General features: G+C 45.9%; 2 pseudogenes; both read left to right on the forward strand.

The window, feature by feature from the left end:
• Nucleotides 1-1,090: 1,090 nt before the first annotated feature.
• On the forward strand, nt 1,091-3,945 carry LOC109747256 (AAA-ATPase At3g50940-like; annotated as a pseudogene).
• A 4,218-nt stretch (nt 3,946-8,163) lies between these two features.
• LOC109747257 (AAA-ATPase At3g50940-like) lies at nt 8,164-9,962 on the forward strand (annotated as a pseudogene).
• The last annotated feature ends 1,403 nt before the right edge of the window (nt 9,963-11,365 follow it).

Raw genomic sequence — 11,365 nt, forward strand, 5'->3', positions numbered from 1 at the left:
GACATTTTTTCAAAATCGTGAACATTTTTTAGAACTTTATGAATATTCTCTTAAATGATGAACATTTTTTCAAATTCTTGAACTTTTTTAAAACTCATGAACATTTTTTTAATCATGAACAGTTTTTAAATTTGAGACAATTTTTTGAAATCGTGATTTTTTTAAAGTCTTGAATTTTTTTCGAATTCACGAATTTTTTTTAAAATCAAGAACATTTTTTGAATCATGAACATTTTTAAAATTTTAGTCAACTTTTTCAAATCATGAACATTTTTTACAAATTCATGAACATTTTTCAATTTCACGAATGTTTTCATGTACAGTTTTTACAAATTTTGTGAACATTTTTCAATTTCACGAACATTTTTTAAATTTGTGAACATATTTTGCCAAATTCATGAATAATTTTTGAATTACCGAGCATCTTTTTTAAGTCATGAATATTTTTTTGAAATCATGAATTTTTTAATTCAAAATTAGCAACTTTTCCGAAATTTAGGACCTTTTAATATCCCGAATTATTGAAAACAAGAAAAGGAAAAAAAGGAAAAGGAAACATCTACACACAAAAAAAGGCGGCGTCCCCGCCACACATGGGTCGGCCTAGAAGGGGAGCGGGGGTGCGTGCCCGCTTCCTTGGCAGCGCGTGCTGCGCCGTATAGGAGGCCTCGCCCGGGCACGCCAGCCACGTCGGATCCGACCCATACTGGCCCACCCGACCCCACTTATATTCGTCTCCATCCTCTCACCGGACCAAACCCTAGCCACTTCTCCCCTCCGCTACCCGAGTTCACCTCCGGCGGTTTGCGACCTTCTCCGCCATGGCAGGCAGCGGATCGGACTCCGACCAGTCCGGATCCGTCGACTGGGGTGTCGTCTCGTGTGGGTTGGAGGAGGCAATAGCAGTCCGCACTACACTCCACCGCTCCCGGGAGGACAGTGCCCGGCCGACGGACGGATCCGTCCGCCGCGACGCCATAGCGTCGGCTCATCGGGCGCTCGGGTCCTCTGGTGCTGGACCTCGTGGTCCCGCCCGGAACACCTCTCATTTCCCATCACCGGTCGGGCAGAGTACGAGGCCCCTCGGGAACAGGTGGCCCGTCTAGGGAAGGAGAGGATAAGGGCCGCCGAGGCCCGTCTCGCGACGGAAATGACGGTGGCGGAGGCGGCCGAAGCGGCGGCGCGGGCGGCCGTAGAGGAGGAAGCCATCCGCGCCCGCATTGTGAAAAAACGACAGCGGAGGAACACGCGCGTCCTCGCCCGTGAGCAGAATTGGGCGGTCCGTGCCATGGCCGGACTGCCACCGAAGGAGGAGAAGGAGGACTGCGACGGTGAGGACAGCTCCAGCGACGAGCAGATCCGGCTCGATCCGTACCGCGTTTTCGACCGGTACTTCCGGGAGAAGGATGGCAAGAGCCCCGGGAAGGGGAAGGGCAAGGCAGCAGTGGATGAACTCCACCATAGCCAAACATGCCAAATTTTGATAGTCCGATGGCATGTTTAGTGTAGTGTGATGGAATAGCCGGACGATGCGTGTGCGTCGATATAGTTGCATAAGTTTGTATGAATTTAAGATATGGTAATTGAGGTGTCCGGATATGGATTGCATTTTTTTTAAGGAGTGCCCGGTGAGTGCCCACGGACGCGTCCGCGGATGTTTCAGGGCCGGATTTGCCGAGTCGGGCTTGGATGCTCTAAGAGCTTCCTGAATCGTGTACAGTCCTCAGTTGCGTGCTTTGTGAACCGTCCAGCTAGACTGTGTTACGATTTGAAGTCGGTTCGTTTCATCCCAAAGAAAGGAAAAAAAACAAGTTGGTTCTTTTTTTGTTGTTGCAAAAATCAATAAGTCGGTTCCTTAAATCTTGCTATAATCCATGTTTATATTGGAAAATTGAGATCTTGGTGGAGCTGTTTCCGTGTCGTGCTCGTGTTGAGTTTGGAAAGATTTTAGAGGTCGTATCCGCGTAGAACCTGTTAAACTGGATCCGATTATTTACTCTTCTGCAGTATAAATACAGAAGGGGGGACGCGAAACAGGAAGAGATTTATTTGTCTATATATTATAGTCCTTGTGTGGATTTCTTGCCAAAGACAAGCATGGCGTCGTCGGCGGAGGGCGCAGCGGTGGTGGATGCGTACAAGAAGGCTCTCGCCACTGCGGCCTCGGTGAGCGCGTACGCCATGCTGGCGCGCGGCATGGCGCGGGAGCTCCTCCCCGACGAGCTGCGCGCCGCGGTGCGCTGGGGCGCCGCGTTCGTGCGCTCCCGCTTCAGCGCCCCCGAGAAGGAGCGCCACGCCATCGTCATCCGGCGCGTGCTCGGCGGCGGGTACAACGAGGACGACCTGTTCGACGCGGCGCTCACGTACCTGGCCACCAAGATCAACCCGCAGTCCATGAGCCGGCTCTGCCTCGCGCGCACCCGCAAGAGGGAGCCGGACGGGAGCGGCAGCTGCAGCACGCTCCTGAGCATGGAGAACGGGGGCTCCACCACCGATACCTTCCAAGGCGTGGAGTTCCGGTGGACGTCCATCGAGAGCGGCGGCAACGACGGCAACAATAGGGGCAAGGAATGCCTGGAGCTCAGCTTTGACGCGGAGCACACGGAGACCGCGCTCCACAAGTACGTGCCCTTCATTACGTCCACGGCGGAGGAGCTGCGGTTACGAGACCGCGCGCTCAAGATCTTCCTCAACCAGGGCTCGAGTTGGAAAGGCATCAACCACCACCACCCGGCCACGTTCGACACGCTCGCCATGGACCCGTCCGTCAAGCAGGCCGTGATTGACGACCTCGACCGGTTCCTGAAGCGGAAGGAGTACTACCGGCGGATCGGCAAGGCGTGGAAGCGCGGGTACCTTCTCTACGGTCCACCTGGAACCGGCAAGTCCAGCCTGGTCGCCGCCATGGCCAACTACCTCCGGTTCAACCTCTACGACCTTGATCTCTCCGGGGTGTACGACAACTCGTACCTGCAGCGGCTGCTCATCGACATGTCCAACAAGTCTCGTCATCGAGGACATTGACTGCAGCTTCGACACCATGTCCAGGGAAGACCGCAAGGTATCCCATGCGACCTACACAGACGACGAGGACGACGAGTACGACCACGCCCGAGCACGAGGATACCCCCCGGAGCGCGAGCGCAAGATAACGCTGTCAGGGCTGCTCAACTTCATCGACGGCCTGTGGTCCACATGCGGCGAGGAGCGCGTCATCGTCTTCACCACCAACTACAAGGACCGCCTCGACCGGGCGCTGCTACGGCCGGGCCGCATGGACATGCACGTCTACATGGGCCACTGTGGCTGGGAGGCGTTCAGGACGCTGGCCGGGAACTACCACCTGGTCGACGACCACGCGCTGTTCCCGGAGATTCGGGAACTGCTTTCGGTGGTGGAGGTGACACCGGCGGAGGTGTCCGAGATGCTGCTGCGGAGTGAGGACGTCGACGTTGCGCTACGGGTGCTTATCGAATTCCTCCAACAAAGAAGATGCAAAACAAATGAGGTAAATGAGAAGAACGGCCGCATAGCAGGATAGCAGAGACGGTATTTTGCAATGTTTCTTCAGTATTCGGACTACCTTTCGTGGCGAACGCAGATCTTCAACTTTTATCTTGCTTCGATGAGAAGTAGCAGGCATTTCTTTTATCTTGTTTCTTCATTCGAGCTCCCTCTGCTGACGCACGATGCACGCAGCCATGAAAGTATTTACTGATATTCTGAATTTATACACTGATCTGACATTTTCTTCTTTATTATACAAACAATTGTTGAGCTTCAACTTTCTTTATAGTTTTGCTAAGTCCAAATCATTGCTATACTCGTCAAATCTTGAGCGAAAATCCGTGTGAAGTTTCTTTTAGCTTTCCTATTTACTAATGCATACTATGCTTTTCAAAGTCACTCGATCAAGCATAGTATGCATTAGTATCATATGTATGATATTAATACATGATACTTCTGATTACGATCAATCTAAAGGAAAATATTGCCTTAGATTAAACTACTACTCCCTCTGTCCCAAAATATAAAAACGTTTTAGCACTAGTATACTATCAAAAACGTTCTTATATTCTGGGACGGAGGGAGTAATAATTTGCTTTCGATCAGACTAATTAGGAACCATAGAATGAGAGGAATTCTAGTTGTCCGGTCTGCCACTAAAGCCCTGCTGGTTGTTTAGTTTCCTTCTTCAGTTGATTGCTTCATGATAACTGCTTCAGTGCTTCTATAATATTAGCTGCTTTCTTTTATTATTTTTGTTTTTGAAGGAAACAATGGTTGCTTCCTAAGGCTAACCATAGTGGGAAACATAGATAGTAACATAGATGTCACATAAATAAAAATAGTAAGGTGACAAGTAATTAATGAGGAGACAGGCAAATAGGGTAACATAATATATCACCATCACATAGCGCTTCTCAATGTAAAATGAGTCTACAAAGCAATAAATGAATAGTGGTATAATTTTTGCTTCCGCCGCAGTCGGTCTTGTTAACTAAATTTATGGTCAAACTTAGATCTCGGGAAACGCGGACGCATTATATATGGAATGGAGAGAGTACCATGCATATGACACTACCCACTATGAAGATAGTAATATAGACTAGTAACATATCGAAATTGCATAGGAGCACACGACGACGACACCCTCTGTGATCCTGCGCATCCAGTCGCATTGGGATCCGAACCCACTATAATAGATGCATTGTATTCTTTGATTTGTAGAATCGTATTATGTTTTACACTGTGCGGGATAGAAGTGGAGTCCACGCGTTCTATACCCGTGTCAGATAGTTCCTGTCAAGTGGGGTTGATCCGGCCTCAACCACCAACTCTCAACCACACGCTACAATTAAATGCACACGCTCACCCATGTTCATGGCAACGGTCATCTTCTTCCGACAACCTGTTCATAAACCGACCATCTTCTTCACCATAACATATTTCCCCAAGTTATTTGATTCTCAGCCCAGCTGTTCCTCAGCTACTCTCTATCCCATTCTTACATGGTTCTAATTGACATGTCAAGCTCCCCTTGTTATTTCCGACTCATGGCCAATTGGGTCGACAACGGCAAATTGTTATATAATTGACCATTACAATTATTATCTAAACGTCTCGGAATGTTATTTCACTCCATACACGGCATTTCTACCACGGTAACAAACAAGATCCGACCTACAACTAAGACCACATACAATGTTCTGGCATTTGCCCATGAAGGCCACGTGCTCAAGTCTCCGACCCAGTCAATGTATATAAATGTTTGCTGACTTTTGCTGCCCAATTTAGTATGCCACCCTACCACGCTGCACAAATATATGAAGTGTCAACTACACTAAATGTCAAAGGACATGTACGCACTGCTAATCTATACAACTTGGTCGTGTATTCACGCGTAAAAGATCAGTTCGGCTAAAGTGGCACGAATCCCCGGGGGGCAGACGACAGGCCGTGATTCCGGAGGGCGGCGTCCTCGTGTGCTCCTAATCCACTTCTAGTAATATATGCATGTTACTAGTCTAAGTTACTTTTCACTATGACCAGCCTAATCGCCAAGCCCCGGAAATTGCGATATGTTTTCTAAAATAGCCGACAGTGGGATTATTTCTCCCAATTATATCCAGCAATTAATTATAATATTTTCTACATTTGTTTCCTTACCAATGGCAACACTGATTTTTATACGGAAGCATCCTTTCATAAGGAAGCATTCTTCTAGATGGACGGCAGAATTATTTTGGGAACGGCGTGAAATCCCTTTTTTAGGGAAATCATTTTGGGAAAGTACGGTTATTTCTCACAATTAATTATGAACAATATATGTTCTTTTGTAGATGGCAACATGATTTTATAGCACAAAAGCATTATACTTGATGCATGGAAGCATCGTTTTCGATTGTGAACAAAACTCTCCACGATAGGAAAAACACAATTGTCAGTGCTTTAGAAGCATGTAATTTAGTACTAGCAAAAAAAGCACGTGTGGAAGGACAAGAAGCATGAAGAATTAAAAAAAGTCCATTTGTATAACCAACATTTTACAACTTCTTTATTTAACAAAGAATGTCACATTATTATAATGACACTATTTTGACTTCCACCCAACCGACATAGAGCGATGCTAAATGGGCTAATTAATTGATAAGTAGTACACGTGCCGCGTTCTCCTTTTGTGAAACACAGTAGTCATGGACACATAATAGTGTCAAATCCCATTCACATCATACTCAGCATCAACATAGCCTCGTTGGCATTGTGTAGAAACATGAATCATAACTGGTGCGACGAAATACCTATAAGTAGAAAATATTCTGAAACAAGGAAGCACACACTTGCATTGGAATGTATTATGATAAGAAAATTGTTAGTAGAATAAAATTTTACTTGTTTTTCAAGATAAACAATGTTCGTTAGGCACCTAATCTTTATGTCATAATAGACCCGAAGAAGCTATGCTCATAGTGGTTGAAGCACACGTGGTTAAGGGAAGTGTTTGTACAAAGAAGCATATAATGGCAACGGTTAATGCAAAATTTTGCCACATTTGGTACACATGTAAATAAAATAGTGAATCATAATTGCATGAAGTGGATATGTGAATAACAGTCTCAGCCTTACTGTCAGAAACATATGAGTCATGAGAATTAAAGGAAGCACATACAACAGCTGAAGTTATAATTGGAAACCATGAAAACAAACGTGAGAAACAATGAGATAGTGTGCAAAATATTTGAAACAAATGGCACACACAAGGCTATGTGCAACACATGAGAAATAAAAGAACCACATATTGGTAATGGTAGCAACACAATTTAATTGTCATATATAGCAAGATAAACACCTGAATCGTAGAAACATGTCATGTCAGGAGAAGGAAGAATGTATGACATTGTGAGCAGCAAAACCTTTATACAAATAGAAGCATACATACGAAGCAATGGAAGCACGACCGTTGGAAATAAAGATGCAAGAAAGCCTAAAGCATGTTTGGTAGTGGGTGAAGCAAATTTATATGAAGCTAAACAATTATAAGATTGCATGGAAGCATGATGCAACTTTAGGGCTTTGATGGAATAAATGGAAGCACCTCCCAAACAAATTAGGCTTGTAATGAAAATAAATTTTGTTTTCAAATAAATGGCAGCTTGCATGTTCCATGGAACAAGAAGATTGTAACAAAATCCAAGAATGAAAAAAGAAGTATAGTTTGAAAGCATGACAGAAGAAGTAACAAGCTACAGCTTAGCAACCTCACTGTGACAATTAGAGAAAAATGTAATGTAGAATAGACTGACTAGAAGTATGTGAAACATATATATGAGAGATGTAGAAAGCATGAATAGACCGACTAGAAGCATGTGAAACATATATATGAGAGATGTAGAAAGCATGAATAAACCATATACATGAGAGATGTAGAAAGCATGAATAAACCGACTAGAAGCATGTGAAACATATATATCAGAGATGTAGGAAGCAATGAGGTAACACACGTAGGATGCTTAGGAAATATGATATTTGGAAGCATAGAAGTTAAGCTATCTCAGGATAAGTATTACCATATAGAAGCATGGGAATTCGAAATGAGAAAATAAGGATATATGGAAAGAATAGACTTGAATCGTGAGCAACACATATATATGAAATGTAGGAAGCACGAAACTAGTGTTGAAAATAATGTTTGAAGCAATTTAAAACATCAAAATGAAAATTTTGATAAAAACACGGTTCTATTTACCGGAGCAAACTACAGTAAGGAAACAAATCTATGGTGCTTACGAGTCATGACTATTGGAGGCATCAATTTAGAACTACCACAACATCTGTCATACTGTATAGAAGCATAGGCATATGGACTAAGCAAAAAGAAAAAAAGAAAAAGCAAAGCTTCAGCCAACAGTTTGGATGCATAATCATGTGATGTGCAATTACATCATTGTTCATTCACCCAATTCAAAAGCCTGACGTGGCACTGCTCGCCAGCTTTAGTATTCGGGAGGCGAGATAGACGGGGATTTCAGCGTTCAGGCTTAAAGTGTATAAATGTATTTGGATGCATGTACATTTTTGGTAGGATATTAATTGCATGTGTATATTAGGTAGAATATTAATAGCATTTTGATATAATTGGTAGAAATTTAATTGCATGCGATACGCCTGATTTGGTAGCTTGCTTCACCCCGAAGGAAATGCCTATCGATGTGTAAACCGGCATTGAGTAAATACTACTTCGCCCCGAAGGAATGGTCACACGCTTCACCCAGCTATCCAAGATCCGAGACCGAGTAGAACCTCTGTTTCCTGGTGGTCTGCTGATCCGACGATCTAACCTGCAATAGTACTATAAAATACACGGGGGTGGGGGTGGGGGTGTATGCCAGCAATGCAAAGCGACGGATACTGAAGCAAGAAACCAATCGAGTTCCTTGATTCACCTGCAGGAGAATTCCTTGCTGACGATGAGGACTATGGCGGCGCCGTCGGAGGCGGCGGTGGAAGCATTCAAGCAGGCGCTCGCGACCGCCGCCTCGGTGTCCGCGTACGCCATGCTTGCGCGCGGCATGGCGGGGGAGCTCCTCCCGGATGAGTTGCGCGCGGCCGTGCACTGGGGTGCGGTGTTCGTGCGCTCCCGCTTCGGCGCCCGCGACAAGGAGCGCCACACCATCATCATCCGACACTACGACAACGGGTCCAGCCAGAACAGCTTCTTCGACGCGGCGCGCGCGTACCTGGCCACCAAGATCAATCCGCGCACTTGTCCCGGCTCTGCCTCGCGCGCTCCCTCATCACCGAGCCCGACGGGAGCAGCAGCTGGAGCACGCTCCTGTCCATGGAGGACGGGGGCTCCGTCACAGACCACTTCGACGGCGTTGAGTTCCGGTGGGCGTTCATGGAGGCTGGCGGCGATGACGGCAATAGGGCCAAGGGCGGGGGTGAGACGCTAGAGCTCAGCTTCGACGCGGAGCACGCGGACACCGCTCTCGACAAGTACGTGCCCTTCATCAGCTCCACAGCGGAGGAGCTGCGGCGCCAGGACCGCGCGCTCAAGATCTTCATGAACGACTACGGGTTTTGGCAAGGCATGAATCACCACCACCCGGCCTCGTTCGAAACGCTCGCCATGGATCCAGGGCTGAAGCAGGCCGTCCTGGACGACCTCGATCGGTTCCTCAAGAGGAAAGAGTACTACCAGCGGATCGGAAAGGCTTGGAAACGCGGCTACCTGCTCTACGGCCCCCCTGGCACCGGCAAGTCCAGCCTCGTGGCCGCCATGGCCAACCACCTTCGTTTCAACCTCTACGACCTCGATCTCTCCAGTGTGCACGACAACTCGTGCCTGCAGAAGCTTCTCATCGACATGTCCAACAAGTCCATCCTCGTCATCGAAGATATTGACTGCAGTTTCGACACCATGTCGAGAGAAGATCGCAAGGACCACCCCGACGAGGACGACGGACGAGACAACCAATCGGGAGATGAGCGCAAGATGACGCTGTCGGGGCTGCTCAACTTCATCGACGGGCTGTGGTCGACCAGCGGCGAGGAGCGCATCATCATCTTCACCACCAACTACAAGGACCGCCTCGATCCGGCGCTGCTGCGGCCGGGGCGCATGGACATGCACGTCTACATGGGTTACTGCTGCTGGGAGGCATTCAGGAAGCTGGCCTGGAACTATCACCTCATCGACGACCACCCTCTGTTCCCAGGGATACAGGAATCACTTGCAGGGGTGGAGGTAACGCCCGCCGAGGTGTCCGAGATGCTGCTACGGAGCGAGGACGCCGATGTTGCGCTACGGGTACTTCTGGAATTCCTCCAAGAACGAAGAGGGGCAATAAAAGAGTCAGAGGACAAGCACGATGCGTAGCATGGTAGCAGAGAAGACAAATGTTGTGTGTACCAAAAAAAAAAAGACAAATGTTTTGAGCCTTTTTCTTTGAGGTGAAAAATGTTGTAAGAACATCTCCAAAAGAAGGAAGACAAATGTTGTGTCTTAAAAAAAAGACAAATGTCGTGAGCAGGTTAAAAAAACACTTAATCCAAAAGAGCTCTTGTGAGCTCGAGCTCACATGCACCCGTTGCTACAGTAAAATCGAAAAAATGTTTAAAAAGTTCAAAAAAATTTGAATTTTTTTGACAACAAACATTGATGTCTTTTTCACATGTGTGCAATTTTTCATGACAAAATGGCATTCGTGCAGGTCTCGGTGAAAAAAACAAAATCGATGCTCCAAAATACTTCCAAAAACAGTTTTTTTTCGAGCATGATTTTGTCTTTTTTGATGAGGCCTCCACAATGCCATTTCATCACGAAAATTTGCATGCATGTGTAACACACATCAATGTTTGTTGCAAAAAAAAAATCAGATTTTTTTGAATTTTTTTAATAATTTTTTGATTTTACTATAGCAAAGGGTGCATGTGAGCTCGAGCTAACATACTCCATGTTAATCATCCTTTATTGGAGACCTCCAATAACGTTTTTCTGCTTATTGAGAATGAACGGTTCGCCCATCCTCACTGACCTCATCCCCAATACTCTCTCTCTCTCGATGCCTGGCTCTCTTTATCTCTCTCTCACGACGGACGATAGAAGGTGGACCCACACCCTGTTGGAGATGCTCCAAGCTTGTAATTGTTATACTTCTTTTTTTAGACAAATTTGAAGACTCACGCCGTATGAATAGTAAAAAATCAGGCTTTGAAGGCGGTTCTGATACATGGGTCGCCGTCGGTTACTCCCGCCACAATGCATGTGTACTCGTTAATACTCACTGCAGCGCAAGCGGTTTCCTAAGACCATCTGCGCTATTCACATAACGCAATTCGTTCCTGACAACCGCATGCAATGATTTTGTACCGGAGGCGGTTACTAACTACCTTCATAACTCTATGATGTGGAGATGGTTTCTCTTTACGAATCGCGTGTAATACAGATCAAATCTCTACTCCTATAAAAGACCTCAGTTGGTGACGCCGGTGTGTCTGCTATCTGTCATTTCTGACCATTAGATCAGCATCTAACGACTGTGATGTAAGTTATGGTCTTTTTTGCAACAATATCCCACTTCTCTGCTCCAATTTACAAAAATAATCCTTAGTATCTTGAAGCTAACCACATTCCTCTCTTACCTCAACAAAATAGCCCAAGGAATATATTTTGAGTGAAATATAACATATTTTTAGTGATATATGTATATCAAAACTAGACTGTTTTCTTTTAAATTTGTGAATATGTATTATTCTACTTTGAATCCGTTGCAACGCACGGGCGCATTGCTAGTCATTATATAAATTTCTTGTTGGTGTAACCACCTTGCAAATAAATTATCTGATTTGGCAATCAACGCTT

Source organism: Aegilops tauschii, chromosome 2, assembly GCF_002575655.3.
Source record: "Aegilops tauschii subsp. strangulata cultivar AL8/78 chromosome 2, Aet v6.0, whole genome shotgun sequence".
NCBI classification, from domain to species: domain Eukaryota; kingdom Viridiplantae; phylum Streptophyta; class Magnoliopsida; order Poales; family Poaceae; genus Aegilops; species Aegilops tauschii.